This window comes from Triticum urartu, chromosome 6A (assembly GCF_056163025.1).
Source record: "Triticum urartu cultivar PI428250 chromosome 6A, HENAU_Tu73, whole genome shotgun sequence".
NCBI lineage: Eukaryota > Viridiplantae > Streptophyta > Magnoliopsida > Poales > Poaceae > Triticum > Triticum urartu.
In genome coordinates this window covers 269,963,927-269,984,250 of record NC_141878.1, presented here as the reverse complement: position 1 = coordinate 269,984,250, position 20,324 = coordinate 269,963,927, and the positions used below count along the sequence as shown (strand labels likewise).

The 20,324-nt window shown below is 43.1% G+C and overlaps 1 pseudogene; it reads right to left on the bottom strand.

The window, feature by feature from the left end:
* The window catches only part of LOC147964977 (uncharacterized), a 46,184-nt pseudogene that overhangs the window by 4,564 nt on the left and 21,296 nt on the right, over positions 1-20,324 (bottom strand).

Here is a 20,324-nt window from a genome sequence, read left to right as displayed (position 1 = left end):
AACTCTTATTTCCCCACACATACGGACTCTAAAAACAGCCTATACTTAAGTATTTTGAAAATACATGGGCCTGGCCCAATAATAAGGTGACGTAGCACCTAAAATAGCATCTAGACGAAATTTATGAAGTGGCATCTTGTATATTTCGTCCAAGGCTTCATGCACTCCTTATGGTGGCTTCGAAGTCCTGAAATCATCACTTGTAACTCCGTTCTTGATCCCCTTGTGCATGCCATCATCTCCATGCTTGAACTTGCTCCAAGGTTTATCTTTCTTGTCCAAGCTAGGCCCTTCATTTGTAAGCAAAACAAACGTATCCAATTGAGGCAGCATCATATTCTCATGAACATCAGAATCGTTACCAAGAAACGAAAGTACCTGATAATTCAATTGGCGTGCGCGAGCTCTAGTAATTGGTCCAGTATGTATAGCAGCAGGGGATGCGGGTGTAACAATGGTATTGATGTCCTCATCATCCTCCCCTTCTTGAAATGAAGTCGTCCTCGATGGAAGTTCATCATCCTGACCTAAATAAGGCTTCAAATCTGCAATGTTAGAAGTGGGACTAACCCCAAAATCCATAGGCAGCTCAAGTTTATATGCATTATTATTTATTTTCTCTAACACCTTAAAAGGACCATTAGCATGTGGCATTAGCTTTGATTTGCGCAAATTCGGAAATCTATCCTTACGCAAATGTAACCAAACAAGATCTCCAGGTGCAAACACAACATGTTTTCTACCCTTATCTCCAGCAAGTTTATATTTAGCATTCATACGCTCAATGTTTTCCTTAGTTAACTAATGCATTTTTAAAATCAATTCAGCACGTTCTTTCGCATCAAAATTAACCTTCTCCGAAGATGGAAGAGGCATCAAATCAATAGGTGCACGAGGTAGGAAACCATACACAATTTCAAAAGGGCACATCTTAGTAGTAGAATGCAATGAACGATTATAAGAAAATTCAATATGAGGCAAGCATTCTTCCCACATTTTCTTATTATTCTTCAAAACAGCCCTAAGCATAGTAGACAATGTTCTATTGACTACTTCAGTTTGTCCATAAGTTTGGGGGCGACAAGTAGAACTAAAAAGCAGTTTAGTCCCCAACTTAGCCCATAAACATCTCCAAAAGTGGCTAAGAAATTTAGTATCACGATCTGAAACAATAGTATTTGGCACACCATGCAAGCAAATAATTTCATGAAAGAACAAATCATCAACATTAACAGCATCATCGCTTTTATGACATGGTATAAAGTGTGCCATTTTTGAGAACCTATCCATGACAACAAATATGCTACCCATCCCCATCTTTGTTCGAGGTAAACCTAAAACAAAGTCCATAGATATATCCTCCCAAGGAACACTAGGTACAGGGAAAGGCATATATAAACCATGAGGATTGAGTCGTGACTTAGCTTTTTGACATGTAGTGCAGCGAGCAACAAGACGCTCAACATCCCGTCTCATCTTTGGCCAAAAGAAATGTGTAGCAAGTATATCCTCCGTCTTCTTGATGCCAAAGTGTCCCATTAATCCTCCTCCATGCGCCTCCTCCAACAACAAAAGACGATCGGAGCTAGCTGGAATGCATAGCTTGTTAGCACGAAACACAAATCCATCGTTAAGAACGAACTTGTTCCAAGTTCTCCCTTCCTTACAATTTTGCAATACATCTGTAAATTCAGCATCATGCACATATTGATCTTTGATGGTCTCCAAACCAAATATTTTAAACTCAAGTTGTGAAAGCATAGTATAACAACGAGACAATGCATCAGCAATAACATTTTCTTTACCCTTCTTATGTTTAATAAAATAAGGGAAACTCTCAATGAATTTAACCCATTTAGCATGTCTATGGTTCAGTTTTACTTGACTTTTAATGTGTTTCAAAGATTCATGATCAGAATCTATAACAAATTCCTTGGGCCATAAATAATGTTGCCATGTTTCTAAGGTCCGAACAAGAGCATTTAATTCTTTATCATAAGTAGAATGGTTCAGACTAGGCCCACTCAATTTTTCAGAAAAGTATGCAACAGGTTTGCCATCTTGTAATAACACACCTCCTAATCCAATTCCACTAGCATCACATTCAAGCTCAAAAGTCCTATTAAAATCAGGAAGTTGGAGTAAAGGAGCATGTGTCAACTTATCTTTCAATATCGTGAAGGCTTCTTCCTGTGTGGTACCCCAAACAAAAGGCACATCCTTCTTTGTAAGCTCGTTGAGAGGTGCAGCAATGGTGCTAAAATCTCTCACAAAACGCCTATAGAATCCATCGAGGCCAAGGAAACTCCTCACTTGTGTGACCGTTTTGGGCTGCGGCCAACTCTCAATAGCTTCAATCTTGTCTTCATCAACTTCAATTCCCTGTGGAGTAACACATAGCCAAGAAAAGATACTCGGTCGGTGCAAAAGGTGCACTTTCCAAGGTTACCAAACGAACGTGCATCACGTAGAGCAATAAAAACAACACGTAAATGTTCCAAATGTTCCTCCAAAGATTTGTTATAAATCAATATGTCATCAAAGTAAACTACCACACATCGTCCAATGAAAGGACGTAAAACTTCATTCATTAATCTCATGAAAGTACTAGGTGCATTAGTTAACCCAAAAGGCACGACTAACCACTCATATAATCCAAACTTAGTTTTAAATGTTGTTTTCCATTCATCTCCCAATTTCATACGAATTTGATGGTATCCACTACGCAAATCAACTTTGGAGAATATTTTAGCGCCACTCAATTCATCAAGCATATAATCTACCCTCGGAATAGGATGACGATAACGAATAGTAATATTATTAATGCCTCTACAATCAACGCACATACGCAATGTACCATCCTTTTTCGGCACTATAATGATAGGAACAACACAAGGACTAAGGGATTCGCGTATATAACCTTTGTCGAGCAGTTCTCGTACTTGACGCATAATCTCCTTCGTCTCCTCTAGATTGGTACGATATGGTGCACGGTTGGGTAATGATGCACCGGGAATTAAGTCAATTTGATGCTCAATCCCTCTAATATGTGGTAATCCCGGTGGCACATCTTGTTGAAAGACTTTAGCGAACTCCTGCAAAATGTTAGTGACAGCAGGAGGCAAAGAGGAAGGCACGTCCTCGAATGAAAATAATGCGTCTTTGCATCCAAAAGCATAGCAAACAGATTTGCGAAAATCTAGATCATCAATATCAGATTTGGTGGCAAGTAAACATGCACTTTTCAATTTAATTTCAGAAACAACACTAGATGGTTTATTATTAGGCTTCATTTGTTGCTCAAATTCTTTTGCCACAATCTGATTTTCACTCTTATTTTTCTCCTGTTTTGCTTTATTAGCTCTATTAATATCATCTTTAAAAATGGAATCATGAGTCATAGGAATCAAAGTAATATTTTTTTCCTTATGAACAAGAGTGTACTGATTGGTTCTACCATGGTGTACAGATTTTTTATCAAATTGCCATGGTCTACCAAGTAATAAGGAACATGCTTGCATAGGGACCACATCACAATCAACATAATCAACATATGTAGAGATACTAAAATGCACACGAACAGTACGTGTTACCTTAACCTCGCCGCTGTTGTTGAACCGTTGGATGTAGTAAGGATGTGGATGTGGTCTTGTGGTGAGAGATAGCTTCTCCACCATCTCCATGCTAGACAAGTTATTGCAGCTCCCTCCATCTATGGTGACGCGAACATAACGTTCCTTCACAACTCCCTTTGTATGGAACAAATTATGCCTCTGATTTTGCTCAGCTTGTGTAAACTGCACACTCAAAACACGTTGAGCAACTAAACATTCATACCTGTCAGCATCTTCAGCAGCCATGTATTGTATCTCATGATCAGAATCATCTCCACCGTGTTCTTCATGTGTAATAAGAGCCAAAGTGTCCTCATCATAGTCACTAGAGGACTCATACCCACCATCCTCAGTAACAATCATCACACGCTAAGATTTGCATTCTCTCGCAAAATGTCCTCTTCCCTTACAACGACGACAAATAATATCACTTGTGTGCCCTGTTGATGCCATGGAAGAAGAAGAACTCTGTGCAGGCCCATCAGGTGTGCTCCTGGCAGATAGTGATGGTTGTTCTTGCTTTCTTGTATCACGACTGGAGGCGGCACCTGATGGTGGTGCTGGTGTAGTGGAAATAGAGGATGCACATGGTGTCCAAGATGAAGATCGACCTACAGAAAAGTTAGTTCGCGCCAATGCCTGTCGATCCTACACTTCACGTTCAGCTTTGCAAGCAAGATGGAATAAACGAGTGATATTAGTATACTCCTTATACTCTAGAATGGTCTGAATCTCTCTATTTAATCCACCCGTAAAACGTCCAAGCATAGCTTCATTCTCCTCAACAATACCACATCTAATCATGCCAGTTTGTAATTCCTGATAATATTCTTCGACAGATTTTTTTTCCTTGTCATAAACGCTGCAATTTTTGAAGTAATTCACGTTGATAATATGGTGGATCCCAACGAGTACGCATAGCAGTTTTCAAAGAAGCCCAAGTAGCTAAAATAGGATATAATCTACAATGTTCAGACCACCAAAGACATGCAAAGCTAGTGAAAGCACAAACAGCAGCAGGAACATGTCTCTCCTCAGGATATTGTAAACATGTAAATTGTTGTTCAGTTTCTAACTCCCAAGTAAGATATATATCAGGAACATATCTACCCTCAAATGGTGGAATGTTCAATTTCAGTTTAGGAAGATGGTCATGATCACGTACCTGAGGTGGTTGTGCAGCCCTACCATTGCGATGATATGCATGAGGATGACCTGGTGGCGGTGGTGGTGGTTGCATGTAGTTCTGATTTTGATCAACCTCATCCTCGTAATGGTCCTCCACCTCTATAGTAGCAGCAGGAGCTACAGAAGCATCAACAGCGGCACCAGAATTTTGACCAGGCTCAAGGGGAATGCGCAATGCCCGTCCCACTTGATTTGGAAGGCGATGTTGTTGTTGTTGTTGTTGTTGTTGTTGTAGAGGTCCGTTAGGTGCAGCTGGTAGTGGTGGTGGAAGACGCGTGAGCAATTCATTAAACTTGTTACCGAGCCTTGTTTCAAACATCTTCTCCGTGCCATCTATCTTCTCCATGGCCTCTTCAAATCTGTTTAGCACATCTTGCACATGTCCACTCATCATTTGCTGAAATTTATCATGTAGCTCTTTGTTCGTCATGTTCTCCCAATTTGTCTCATTGGCTTGTGATCCTGCCATGGTTAGCAGCAATATAAACACACATGAATATGATCCTACAGACTACTAGGAAGTGGTGGTGGTGGTGTATCACAAATCCGGCAAGCGAATCTCAAATTCTTACCAGTTCTTACCCAACAGCAGGTAGTGATCGGCAACCGTGGTAGTCAAAACCCTCAAAGATTGGATAGAGCGATTGCCAGGTGGTGTCAAACGCACGATGTAGATGTATGTGGAGCTAGTAAGGCTTATGATATCGTAGCAAAAATGTCAGCAATAATAAATTCAGAGATGCAGAGTTGAATAAACGCTCAACGACGGTACTATGTTGGTCCTAGGCTAGACCGTACTAGAGACGCGAGCCTAGAACACGAACAAAATCATGGCCCGACACATAAACAAGGGAGGAGCACTCTCTGAATTTTTTTTTCCTCTTTTTTTTTCTGCACAACAATTATTTTCTTTGAAAAAGTCTACAAATGGTTTAAAAACCGCCTAGCCAGAATTTTCTAGATTTTTTTTGAGTTTGGAACTATTTTTCTACTGCGGGTAGCACGGACACTCGGAGTCCTACTCTGTCATGACTCGGAGTATGGCGTGATTTGGAACTCGAAAACAAAGCAGCAAATAGTGGACTTGGACTAGGACTGGTGGCGGAGATGAATCTGGTGGAACTCGTACTGGTGGTATATCTGGACTCGGATGGTGGTGGTATATGGCGATGGTATATCTGGACTCGGATTGGTGGTGGTATATGGAGATGGTATATGTGGACTCGGATTGGTGGTTGTATATGGCAGCGGCGATGTATATGGCAGAGGCGATGTATATGGTGAGGTGGTGGTATATGGTAATGATGATGACGATGGTGCGGTGGCGGCGGCGTGACAACCTGTGAACAGAACTCGAAACTCTAAGGGACTAGACGCTAAGACCAGCAACTTGACCCGACGATGCAACCGCAAATTCAACAAAGCAAAACTCTAAAACGACTATGCAAAGGCTCAGATTGGTTCGGATATGATGACCTAACCCTAAAAAAATTTTGGCTTTTTCATGGACTATAGGTATGAAGAACAGACTCGACCTAGACTACGAAAAACTATAAAATCTCACTGAGCAACCTCGAAATCTGATACCACTTGATAGAGGCAAAGGTGTCCCGTCTTTCGATGAGATGGTGGCTATCATTTTCTGTGGGAGTCGACCTTGACGATTCGATGACGAACGTGCGAGACATCGTGCCTTAGCAATCGCTAAACCAACTTCCGAGGGTTATTGACCACGCCGGAGCATGATCAACCTATCCACGAGGGTCTGTTTCCTGCGAGCAAACAAAGAACAAGCAAGAAACTGGGATTGCAATCTGGATATTGCGAATATAAGATGAAAGCCTTATTGATCAAGGTGTGGTTCTTTGACACCTTTGTCTGGTCGTTGAACACAAACGAAGTACGCGAAGTTGCAGCTATGGCGAACTTTAATCTAAAAAACCCAAAAGTCTAAACGACGCCCTAAGGGATGTATATATGGAGGAAGAGGGGGGGATTTCGTGGCCCTTGGAGGAGGGGTCCGAAACCAACCCTAACTCTTGTTTCCCCACACATACGGACTCTAAAAACAGCCTAGACATAAGTATTTCGAAAATACATGGGACTGGCACAATAATAAGGTGACGCAGCACCTAAAATAGCCTCTGGACGAAATTTATGAAGTGGCATCTTTTATATTTCGTCCAAGGCTTCATGCACTCCTTATGGTGGCTTCAAAGTCCTGAAATCATCACTTGTAACTCCATTCTCGATCCCCTTGCGCATGCCATCATCTCCATGCTTGAACTTGTTCCAAGGTTGATGTAGGGTAGAACCCTAGTGGCCCGATCTTTCACGAAAGGAGCGGATCTCGCGAAGAACGCGAAGAACACGAGGAGGGAAATGAGGGGAAAATCATGAGGGGAACACAAGAGAACACTCAAACCAACAAGTATGATCACACATGTGCTAGATCCTCGAAACACAAAGAGAGATACAAGATCCAAAGTCAACAACGGACGATACAAGAGGTAACCGATTCTTCTCCGTGAGGAGGTCTTGAATCCACAAGGGGATCTTCTCCACAAGGAGGTCTTGAATCCAAGGTGGATCTTCTCCGAAGAGGGGCTGCGGTCTCTCTCAAGGAGTAGATCCGATATGGATGAGCGTAGTTCTATCTCTCGAATGAGCTATCACAACGCTAACCCTAACTAGGAGGAGGTGGAGGAGTATATATAGTCTAGGCGAATGAAAGGGTAAGTGGCTTCGGCCCAACAGACGGGCGGGGGCACAGGCGTTGGACATCCGACTTGTACCGGACGTCCGGTGGCTCGTGAGGGTCCGGTCGTCCGGTTCATGTCGGATGTCCGGCGTTTTGGCTCTGGACAGGTGGTGTCGGACGTCCGGTCGGCGTCGGTCGTCCGGGCGCTGGAGAGTGTCGGACGTCCGGTGTCTGGCGGTCGTCCGGGTGCTGGGAGTCATCAGACGTCCGGTGGCTCCGGTCGTCCGTAGATTCGGCTCGGGTCCTCAGGGCCCGGACGTCCGGGCTGGGCCAGTCGTCCGGTGGCTGTAGCTTCGTGCAGCTTCTTCTCTTGGTCCTTGTACTTGGCGTCCTCGCTAGCTGTTCCGTTGGATGTCGTGACTTCATGGCTTTCCTCCAAGTACCTGATCATGCATAGAACACACGTTGGAGGTAGTGGCCATATCTCACATGTAGAAAGTGATGGTTCGGAGAGGAGCAAGTTCACGTTGTGTCCAATGGCGTATGTTCGAGGTCTCGTCATATGTCCACTTGGGGTTTGGAGAGTAGTCGGAGTGTACATGGGATGCTCCACATCATCTCCCCCCCCCTTGGGAAAGATCCGACCTCGGATCGTGATCCTCATCACCATGGAAACGGTAGTCGTGGACGGACTTGTAGTTGGACGGAGTGGAAGACGTTGCACAATCCAAGTACTCCAAGGTGTCGCCGGAGTGGTATACATGCAAAAAGAGCAAACACAAACGACACTCGGAAATACAATGGTTAGAGCACACAAAGTGTCCATCATGTAAGAATAAGTCCGTGCAACAAGATTGATCATGACAAGGTGCATGAAGCTTATCCAAAAGATATGGAAATGTATGCACAACATTCATGGTAGCAAAAGCAAGAATATGATGAATGCAACCATGGTGCAAAATAATGTCATAGTGAGACGGTTTATCAATAGCATGAATATGGCAATGGATGCTCAAGATGAGTATGTGATGATGCAATTGATGATGGGCAATATGATCATGATGTATGAATATGCCATCAAGAAAGATCACAACAAATTTGCTAAGGAAATGCACAAGCTCATATATCATGGATGACATGGGAATACAAGATGCAACAAGGCAATCGTAATGGGAGTCAAACCATGCATGAGATGCAAATTTGTCATGTGTGTAAGATATCCAATGAGCCTGACAAGTCTGAGCACAATCAACAAATATGGAGGTGTTGGTGTACCAATGCTCGATGCCGTGGCATGAGTGGAGGTTCAAAGGTGCATCCAATAAGTCCGAGTGCTCCTCAACTTGAAGGTCCATGGGTTCCATCTCCAATGTCGGTCCTCCGTCCAATAGATGTAACATGTAGACAAGAACAAGGAAACAAGAATGAAAGAGTGACCCATCCAATATGCATATTTGAGGATGGCTCAAAGGGAAGGAGTTCACCTTTAGGAGATTCTTGCAAATCTTGGTGTTGCACATCGTGTATGCCTTCACATGACCAAATTGTGTCATGCCGGTATCGCCTTGTGAATCCTTCAACATGAAAGAACATGACAAACACTCGGAAAAACAAATGAGGTTAGCGGAAAACCTATCATTCATGCGGTAAAATACCCAACAAGTGGATGCATCATGCTCATCATAAGAAAGGACAAGGGAGCATTTCATAGTATGGAGGCATATGACGCGAGAACAACCAAATACAATAGGCGTAATCAAGAAAGCATGCATCACAAGTAAGGTGTCCAAGTCTCCACAATCAATAAGTATAGATGCAACAATTGGAGGCAAGCGACAATGAACAAAATATATCATGTGAGAGGCATGAACATATACGTCATCAACCCAAGAAAGCAAGTAAGAATGGAACATGGGTGATGCGACAAAGCAAGCAATCATGTGAATCAAGGAAAGCAAGCTAGTAGTGCGAACATGCAACGTACTAGAAGGAATCATGTCAAGTATGTCATGTGTGCAAATAGTGGTCATGAATAATGCACAAGACATATCACAAGCATGAAGGCAAGATATGAGGAAAATAGCATCAATAGCATGAGGCACATGATAAACATGGCAATAGCAACAAGGATCTTCACCAAGCATGCAAATACACATAGGAGTAGCATAATGATGAATCATGGGTAGATGCAAGCAAGGGTCACAATTGCATGGCAAAGGCATAGAAGCAAGCATAGCATGCAAAGTGAACACGGTAAAATGAGCAAGAAGCGAGAAGCGGTATATAGCCCATAGCCATGTGAGAGCCAAGTGAAAGAGATGCGCGTAGTCGTTGCGCGAAGAGAGTGGTGGAAAGGATAGTTCACGGGATCCCAAGTCATCTTTGATCTCAAGAGCTCGTTTCGTCAACTCTTGGGATTGAGAGGTTGACGAGTATACGTGAGTACCTACACAAAACAAGGACAAAAGGAAAATTGTGTGTGCGTGGTAGATGTACACATCATCCATCATGATGCGCACGTGCTTGTGTTGGTTAGCACAAAATATCCAATGCTCAAATAAATGAGATGCGTGATATAGAAACATGTCATCCATCATGAGATGTTTGTTATTATGTATAGCATAATGGAGACTCAAATTGTGTAATGCATCACAAGAAATATGTAGAGCATTATTGTTCATGGAATGCATATGGTGCAAGCAATTATGGGAATCATGTAATGTATGGAATGCATCAAAATCTCCTAATATGCATGAGGAAACTATGGGGGTCTCCTCATGAGCATGAGTAGCAACATCGCATGGAGAATATTGACAACATCCAAAACAATGCATATTTGGAACAATGTGATCATGGCATGGTATAGTAGATGAATTGCGCAAATCATGTAAAGGAAGCATGGCAATATCATCACAGAAAAGCAAAAGCCAATGACCATCATCTCGTCATCTATGCCATAAGTGCAAATGGGATGTATTTGAATGGGGCATGCATAGTTACTATGTTGAGATTGAAATGATGCAATATGGGATATCTCACTCATAGCATATGACAAGGTTAATGGATTGTCAAACATAAAGTGACCAATAGAATTTTCACAAGATATCCTATGAAGCATAGCATCACAACTAGGCAACTCAACATGCTCATCATCATATTCATCATAAATAGGTAAGTCAAGGCATGAAGAAGTCTCACTAGCGTGAAGCATGGTAATAGGTAGGTCAACATCATGGGAGCAATCGATGTCAAGATAGTCCACTAGTGGGACAAGAGAAGTACCATCACCTATGTTACCTTTGGAGCGTCGCTCATGTGTTGTAGGTGAGGTGTTGAAGATCGTCTCGTTGTCATCTTCATCTTGATGGAACCATGTGGGGGTGCATCATCGTCCACCATGGCCATCGTCGTCTCCATTGGAGGTATGTACTCGTCGAGGATAGGCATGTCGTCATGTAGGAGACCTAGCACCAAAGAAGAATACACACTCGGAGTAGAGGGTAAGTCATTAGAAATCATAATGGCCTCACATGCCGTGTCAACTACCTCACTCACTAAGTGTTGTGGCTCACTCACTCCCTCAAGGATGCTCTCACTCATATGGTTGGTGGATTCACTCAAATGGCGCTTAACCTCACATAGGATGTGTGGCATGCTCTCATGTGTGGGGCTAGTGGTGGTCACACTCGTCCTTTCATAGGAAATGCTCTCAATGTCACATATGGTGGAGTTACTCATATCACTCATGGTGGGGTGGCTCTCCTCACATGGGAATTGGGTCATCTCTTTATATGTGGGTGTCGGAGAGATGTTGGTGCAAACGTCTCCATGCTCAACTCTGATCGCCGCCTTGGTTGAAGGGATAGTCCCATGCTCAACCTTCTTGTCACCGTCTTGTTGTTGGAGGCCCATATGATGTGGCACCTCGTAGCTCGTCTCCATGACCGAAGGGAATTTCCCATGCTCGGCCATCTTCCTTGGGGGGCTTCCGAAGATGGAAGGGTCGCCCTCGCTCGTAGGTAGTCGCCTTGGACTTGCTGAAGTCGATGTAGGCGTACACGTGGGAAGTAGGCGAAGATGTCGTATGTCCAAAGGCGAAGATGCCTTGAGAACACTTGGCGAATATGCCGAAGTGGTTGATGTAGCCATAGCGCCGTCTTTGTTGTGGTCGTCCCGCGGTCTTCTTTTGTGCTCATGAAGCTTCGACTTGGCATGAGGTAGTGCTTGTTGGGACTTGTGCACTTGCGCTTGTGGAGCATCTTCATGATGATGATGATGTCGTTGTCGTGCTTGAGCTCGTAGTAGATGCCGTTCGTCATCATCGTGCACATGATGCTTGGAGGTGACTTGCCCTTCATGACGATGTGGATCACGAACGTGATGGTGGTTGCCATGGAGATGTGGACGTGGGCGACTTGCGCTTGCATCGCTTGGGCGCTCTGAAGACTTGTGGCTTGAATGTCGCCGCCTTGAGGATGACAAAGGGGAAGAAGACTTGATCAAGGCTCTAATCTCCTCCATCCTTGCATCTTGCTCCTCTTTATGTGCGGAAAGCTTCTTGTCGATGTAGGCCCTTTTCCTTACTTCAGAGTGACGAATGTCGATGGAGATGTTCTCGATGTGCTCTCGCAATCTTGATTGTGCGCCTTGCATTTGTCGTTGTAGATCGAAGATTGACGCTTTGGTGATGTAGTTGTTCACGCCGTCATTTTTGTGGAAGACCGGAGATGAAATGCCTTGCCTATCCATCACAAAATTCGAGCCAATATGAGTGGAGAAAGACAAGAACGAATACCAAATGTACCTTGACCGAAGTTGAAAGTGCATCAATGATCACTCCAATGTGGACAAGGAAATAGCACAATTGGTACCAATTCTTGTCGGTTTCTCACACCTACACAAGTAAGGCTTATGGTGGAGCTCGGTGAGGATAGTGGCACAAAAATTTGATGTAAAATGTTAGCAAGAGTCAATAATGTTGAAAGAGATTCACAAATTCGTAAGTGAAACAAGTAGACCAATAGCAATATGTGGCACACGGAAACACACACACGGATAGATAAATGGGGTCGTGCAACCAAGGATGATCACAAAATGTGGAATCCACGGAAAACGCTCGTGTTGCACAACTCAAGAGAGACGCTAGCACGATTTCTCTATAGGCAGATATGACACTTGTGCACAACCTATAAGATGCAAAATGGATAACTTTCTATCCCAAGTATGCTATGTATGTATGGTTCCCGGTGTTATGATCCAAGATGATCTTATATTACAATGTGGTATGATGCTATGGCACTTGCTTACAAGCTCTTTGTTCACTCTTTTTCTTTGCTTAAAAGCTTTATTCTTTTTTTTGTATGGCCACTTTGCGAAATGCACAAATCAAGATAGCGATTGTGTATATGCGGGAACAAACTTGAGGCACACGAGATGATATGATACCAATATGATATGGTATGTATACAATGAATGGTGTAGATCACTAATGTGCACAAGTAACGTTGCCGACAGTACTCAAATGGCTAGTCTCGATAGGCAAGTAACGCAAAATGGGCTAGGGGTTATCAATGCAATGGCAAGGGAATATACAATGGAGGGATACCACGATACCAAGATGATATGGAGGTTACCGTCCGCAGTGATGATGAGTGGCGGTGATCTTGATGGATACACCAAGATGATGGTGACTCGTCCCTAAGTAGCCGAAACACCTTAGGAAACGGAAAAACCGCGAACTCAAAATATCAAACATCAAATGTCAAAATGGTGGTAGCGGGATGCGGTGGTGTTGCACTAGGTAATGCGGAAGTGGAGGTTATGGTGGTGGACTATAAACGGTGTCGGAGTTTAAATCACGGTCCCTAAGTAGCCGAAACACCTTAGGAGACACAACTCACAACACAAACAAAATTGGGTTAAGTTGAGGTGGCGGGAGTGTATGGTGGGCAAGGTTATGCGGAAGTTATGGTGGTGGTGGTGGTTGATTAAGAAGCAACCGTCCCTAAGTAGCCTAGACACCTTAGGAGACTCAAATCACTCCTCAAGCACCCACTAATGTGATGGGGAACAAAATTGGTTAGGTTGCGGAAGTCGGTGGCGGTGTAGCGGATGATGTGGTGGAAGCCCTAGGCAAAGATGCCAAAATTGTCAAAATTTGATGGAGTCAAATGGTGATGGTGGTATTTTTGTGGGAAGGGGGATGTCAAGAGCTTTTCAACGAGCTAAAAAACGTCAAAATCGGACTCCGGATGAATTAGTTATGGCCGAAACAAAATTTGAGCGAAGTTGATATCTACAGGTAGCGGACGTCCGGAAAAAACGGTCGTCCGGTCGCCGGACGTCCGGTCGGGTCGGAAATCCGCCGATTCTGCTCGGGTTAGGGGGTTCCGGTCGTCCGGTAAGGTCGGACATCCGGTGGTTCCTGCGGCTCCGGATGTCCGGTAAGGTGACGGTTGTCCGGTGTATCGGGGTCAACTCCAGATCCGAGATTTGGCACGTGATTTTGGGCGGAATTTGGGGATTTTGGGGTCAAAATTGATGATATTTCGTGGAAGAAAGATGGGGAAACTTGGGGAGATGCTAGATCCACTTGAAACCAAGCAAATTCATGGATCAAAATCAACAAAACATCATCAAACCAACAATTCACAAAAAAAATTGGGGCTATTTTTGGTGGGGATTTTCGAATTTAGGACGAAATCAAGCAAAAGAAGGCTAGAAAACGGTGGGGGAGGCTCCGAAATCGTGATCAACGTGGCTCATGATACCAAGATGATGGTATCAAGAGACAAGCTGGCTCTGATCCAAGATGATGTAGGGTAGAACCCTAGTGGCCTGATCTTTCACGAAAGGAGCGGATCCCACGAAGAACGCAAAGAACACGAGGAGGAAAACGAGGGGAAAATCACGAGGGGAACACAAGAGAACACTCAAACCAACAAGTATGATCACACATGTGCTAGATCCTCGAAACACAAAGAGAGATACAAGATCCAAAGTCAACAACGGACGATACAAGAGGTAACCAGTTCTTCTCCGTGAGGAGGTCTTGAATCCACAAGGGGATCTTCTCCGCAAGGAGGTCTTGAATCCAAGGTGGATCTTCTCCGAAGAGGGGCCGCGGTCTTTCTCAAGGAGTAGATCCGATATGGATGAGCGTAGCTCTATCTCTCAAATGAGCTATCACAATGCTAACCCTAACTAGGAGGAGGTGGAGGAGTATATATAGTCTAGGCGAATGAAAGGGTAAGTGGCTTCGGCCCAACACACGGGCGGGCGCACAGGCGTCGGACGTCCGACAGGTACCGGACGTCCGGTGGCTCGCAAGGGTCCGGTCGTCCGGTTCATGTCGGACGTCCGGCGTTTTGGCTCTCAACAGGTGGTGTCGGACGTCCGGTCGGCGTCGGTCGTCCGGGCGCTGGAGAGTGTTGGACGTCCGGTGTCTGGCGGTCGTCCGGGTGCTGGGAGTCGTCGGACGTCCGGTGGCTCCAGTCGTCCGTAGATTCGGCTCGGGTCCTCAGGGTTCGGACGTCCGGGCTGGGCCGGTCGTCCGGTGGCTGTAGCTTCGCGTAGCTTCTTCTCTTGGTCCTTGTATTTGGCCTCCTCACTAGCTGTTCCGTTGGATGTGGTGACTTCGTGGCTTTCCTCCAAGTACCTGATCATGCATAGAACACATGTTGGAGGTAGTAGCCATATCTCACATGTAGAAAGTGATGGTTCGGAGAGGAGCGAGTTCACCTTGTGTCCAATGGCGTATGTTTGAGGTCTCGTCATATGTCCACTTGGGGTTTGGAGAGTAGTCAAAGTGTACATAGGGATGAACGTGGGATGCTCCGCATCAAAGGTTCATCTTTCTTGTCCAAGATAGGCCCTTCATTTGTAAGCAAAACAAATGTATCCAATTTAGGCAGCATCATATTCTCATGAACATCAGAATCGTTACCAAGAAACAAAAGTACCTGATAATTCAATTGGCGTGCGCGAGCTCTAGTAATTGGTCCAGTATGTATAGTAGGAGGGGATGTTGGTGTAACAATGGTATTGATGTCCTCATCATAGGTGATGCCTCGTGTGTTGCTGCGGGATTTTGTCATGGATTTTGGAGTAACATTCACATATGAAATTAGAAAGTCAATGAATCAACAATATGGAAGAGTTCACAAATAGGTAATTGTTCAAAATTATTGGTGGTATAAATATGCACTGTATGATAAAACTATTAGTTTGTAGCACAAACCATATTCTTAGTAGGAACAAAATGTGAACTATTCTATAAATTAAATGAATAATCAAGGTAGCCAGTTGAGATGCCAACATATTTTCATTCTTCCTTTACAAAATAAAAACTACTGACTAAACTGGAAGTTCAGTTGTCCAATGATAGAGGCGAAGGTCATGATCTTTCGATGAGATGATAACTATCGATTTGGTGGAGACGACTTTGGCGATCCGACTACAAACGTGCATGACGTTGCACCTTAGCAATCGCTAAACCAATCTCCTGAGGTTACTGATGATGCCGGAATCACGGTCAGCCTGACCACGAAGGTCTATTCCTGCAGGCAATCAAAGAACGAGCAAGAATATGATAAAGCAATCTGAATATTGCGAATATAGATGAAGTATTGATAAAGGTGGGGATCCGAAAGCAGTCTTGGTCTAGTCATTGGACACAAACGAAGTACACGAAGTTGCAATGGTTAACTTTTAACTAAACAAATCCCAAGGAAAAAGCTACTAGATGGATCTACTTATATAGGAGCAAGGAGTGGCGGCGAAGGAGGTGGGAGGACGTCCCAAGGCAGCCTAAAACTAACCCTAGGTCATACAAGGCTCATGGGCCCAAGTGGAGGTGGTGCAACACCTTTGGACTTGTTATTTGACTCAGATTCTGCTGCAGCGTCAGATTGTTTCGTCGATATCTCAATGCTCTGGACGAATTTGAAGCTGATTCCAATTGGGTTAGAAAGAGCACGAAATCTACTTTCCAACAAAAAAGAATCACCCTATTCGGAGTCCGTATGAAAAAGTTGTTGACGTTTTGAGTCAGGTATGTCTGTACAGTCCGAATCTGAATCCAGAACGTGAGAGACTTGGACTCTATCTTCTCTTGGCCCAAAAGTGATGTGAGAGGACTTTTTGAACAGAACCTAAATTTTTCCGTTTCCCGTATCTTCATATGTAGATTGTACAAATGTCCCATACACCTGCAATTAGACAAAACACAAAAGTGTGTGAAGTATTTTTGTTCTGGTAACATAGATAGATTATTGAATAGTTTGCACTAGAAATCACCTGACAAATATGCATGTATGCAATATTTTTGGTCGTATCCAAGGTAGTCATGTCCTCATCATCCTCCCCTTCTTGAAAATAAAGCCGTCCTCGGCGTTGCTTAATCTGAAATGTGGCTAACAAAAGAGACAAGGTGTACATGTTGTATATGTATATGTCATCCATTTTTTACATCCCTTGATTTTTGCACATATGACACATGTATACATGAGTAACTTTCATAGTTCATAAAATCTAAAGCCAAAAAATTATCACAAGAAGTAGAAGGCATGAAAATATTGCAACTCAGTATGCACATATAAGTGAAGCTCTTATTCATTTCAAAAGATTGACAATGTTCATCATTAAACCATCCCAACATTGGTGAATAAACCTTACTTGCATCAAATTTACATGCTAAACATGCTTAAATAAGCAAACATGCAATAAGTCATTGGACATAGAATCATCACCAAGATTAGAGGTCATATCAAAATGATTAAACATTGGTTCTTTTGCATCAACAGTTAACTCAATGGGTGCACTCAAAATTGTTGGTATTTCAGTTATTTGATCACATGACGCATTCATGAAAGTAACAAGATTCTCTAAAATAGGTGGTGTGCTCAAATCAATAGGTAACTCAACACATGATGCATTCAAGTTAACTAGGCATGCATCATTCTCATGTGAAGTTATATCATCAATACTTGTATTGTTACCTTGTCGCAAAGACGTAGTTGATGTAGGTACAGACGTTGACAATGTACCATACTCTTGAGATGATGTCGCGCTCACAATCCGAGGTGGGGCTGCTCTAGTAGGTGCAACGGTGGAGGAACCAACCGGCGGTAGTGAGCATGAACTGGAATAGTAGTTGTAATCACCCAATGCATCCTCCTGTATATGTCCCTCAAAGTACAAGCACGAACATACATACCAGTAATGCAACGAGGAATATACTGAAATCTTGCCTGAATATCATGGTTCAAACCATCAAAAAGTCTATTCATTATATCATCCTCAGACTCTCCTATGTCACAATGATGCATATAAGATTTGAACTCTTGGTAGTAAGCATGAACAGTGTTGTTGCCTTCTTTAAACTATTCAAATTTGTGAAGCAATTCACGACGATAGTAAGGAGGGAAAAATTGTTGTCTACATATTTCAAATATTTCCATGTTGTGGGTTGGTTATCATTGTTTTTCTTACAATGCACACTCCACCAAACAGAAGCAAAACCAGTAAATGCTCTAGTGGAAGCTCGTACTCGCTCAAGTTCAGAAAAGTCATGGTGACTAAAAACTTGTTCTACTTCAAGCTCCCAAGCTAGATAAATAGCAGGATTAAATCTACCCTCAAATGACGGTAAAAAGTTAACCTGACCATGTGCTTGTGTGTGTTGTCCCAACTCTTGTGATGGTGGAGATGTGTCCGTCGTCCAAGAACTTCTATCTCCGGAACCTGTCATGATTAGTAGAAACAAGAAACAAAATTTGAGAATAATGTTCCTATGAACTACTAGGATGTGGTTGTAAAGTTCTCACAGTAAAGAAAATATCAATATCTTACAAGTTCTTACCATGCGGCAGGTGGTGACAGGCAACCAGCAGTGTCAAATAACTCCGAAGATTGTGTAAAGTGATTGCCAGGGGAACGTACGTATACACGGTGTAGAAATATGTGGAGCTGGGTTGGCTATATATGGTAGCAAAAGATTAGCAATAATCAATTCAGAGATGCAATGTTGAATAAACGCTCAACGACGGCACTATGCTGGTCCTAGGCTAGACCGGACTAGAGACGCGAGCCTAGAACATTAATGAGGTCATGTCGTAGCACAACTAGCATCAATAAAGGATATGAAGTAGCTCTCGACAGCAAAATATAAGTGAAGATCACAATAGCCGTAAAGATAATGATGTGAAATAACAACCAAGCAGGATATATTAACAACTTTCTCCCCAAATTTCCTATGGAAAAATTTGTGCCAATTTTTTTGATAATTTTTTTCAAGAATGGTATTGACTCAAGCTTTCAAATGCAAAAGGAATCACTCAATTCCGAGTTGATATGAGGAGTCAAAAAATTCTAAAACTGGCTTGAAAAACTAGAATAAGCTGTGTTCGTGAACTTCGGAGGGAAAAATGACCTATTTAGAAGTCAATTGAGGTGCCAAATATTGAACTAGCTTCTGCAACTATTAGATGTGGCTCGTCTCTAGCTTTCATTTGAATACTCACGGAGCCAAAACGGACTTCATATGAGGAAGTTATGCTTGTTTTATTGAACAGTGCACCAAACCGATTCCAATCCGAATTCAACTACGAAATTGAGTCTAGATAGATCCGAATTTTGTTTTTTTTTCTCTCTTTTTTTCCTCACACTTTTTTCTTTATCTTTTTTCTCTAACTTTTTTCTCTCTTTTTTTCTCTCTCCCTCTTTGCAAAACAAACTAGATAAGATGCAGATTGGATCTAGCGAAGATGTGAACGACCTCAACTATGATTGTGACAATGAACGATGGGTAGCACGTGGTGGAAATTGATTGATGGGTGGTGGACAGTGGAAGGGATAACAATGTAGCGGCGGCGTGACTAATGTGAACAGAACTCGAAACTCTAAATGAACTAGACACTAAACCCAGCAACTCGACACGACAATGCAACCGATAATTCAACTATGCAAGCAATGAAAAGAAAAATGCAAAGGCTCAGACTGGCTTGGACAAAGGATGAATAGATCTAATAGAGGCAAAGGTGTACCGTCTTTCGATGAGATGGTGGCTATCGTTTTAGAGGAAGTCGACTTTGACGATCCGACTACGAACGTGCGAGGACGTCGCGCCTTAGCAATCGCTAAACCAACTTCGAGGGGTTATTGACCACGCCGGACAATGATCAACCTGACCACGAGGGCATGTTTCCTATGAGCAAACGAAGAACAAGCAAGAAACTGAGATTGCAATCTGGATATTGCGAATATAAGATGAAAGCTTTATTGATCAAGGTGGGGTTCTGTGACGTCTTGGTCTTGTCGCTGGACACAAACGAAGTACGCGAAGTTGCAGCTATGGCGAATTTTTAATCTAAACAAAACCCAAAGTCTAAACGACGCCCTAAGGGCTGTATATATGGAGGAAGAGGGGGGAATTTCGTGGCCCTTGGAGGAGGAGTCCGAAACCAACCCAAACTCTTGTTTCCCCACACATACGGACTCTAAAAAACAGCCAACACTTAAGTATTTCGAAAATACATGGGCCTGGCCCAATAATAAGGTGATGCAGCACCTAAAATAGCCTTTGGACGAAATTTATGAAGTGGCATCTTGTATATTTCGTCTAAGGCTTCATGCACTCCTTATGGTGGCTTCAAAGTCCTGAAATCATCACTTGTAACTCCGTTATTGATCCCCTTGCGCATGCCATCATCTCCATGCTTGAACTTGCTCCAAGGTTCATCTTTCTTGTCCAAGATAGGCCCTTCATTTGTAAGCAAAACAAATGTATCCAATTTAGGCAGCATCATATTCTCATGAACATT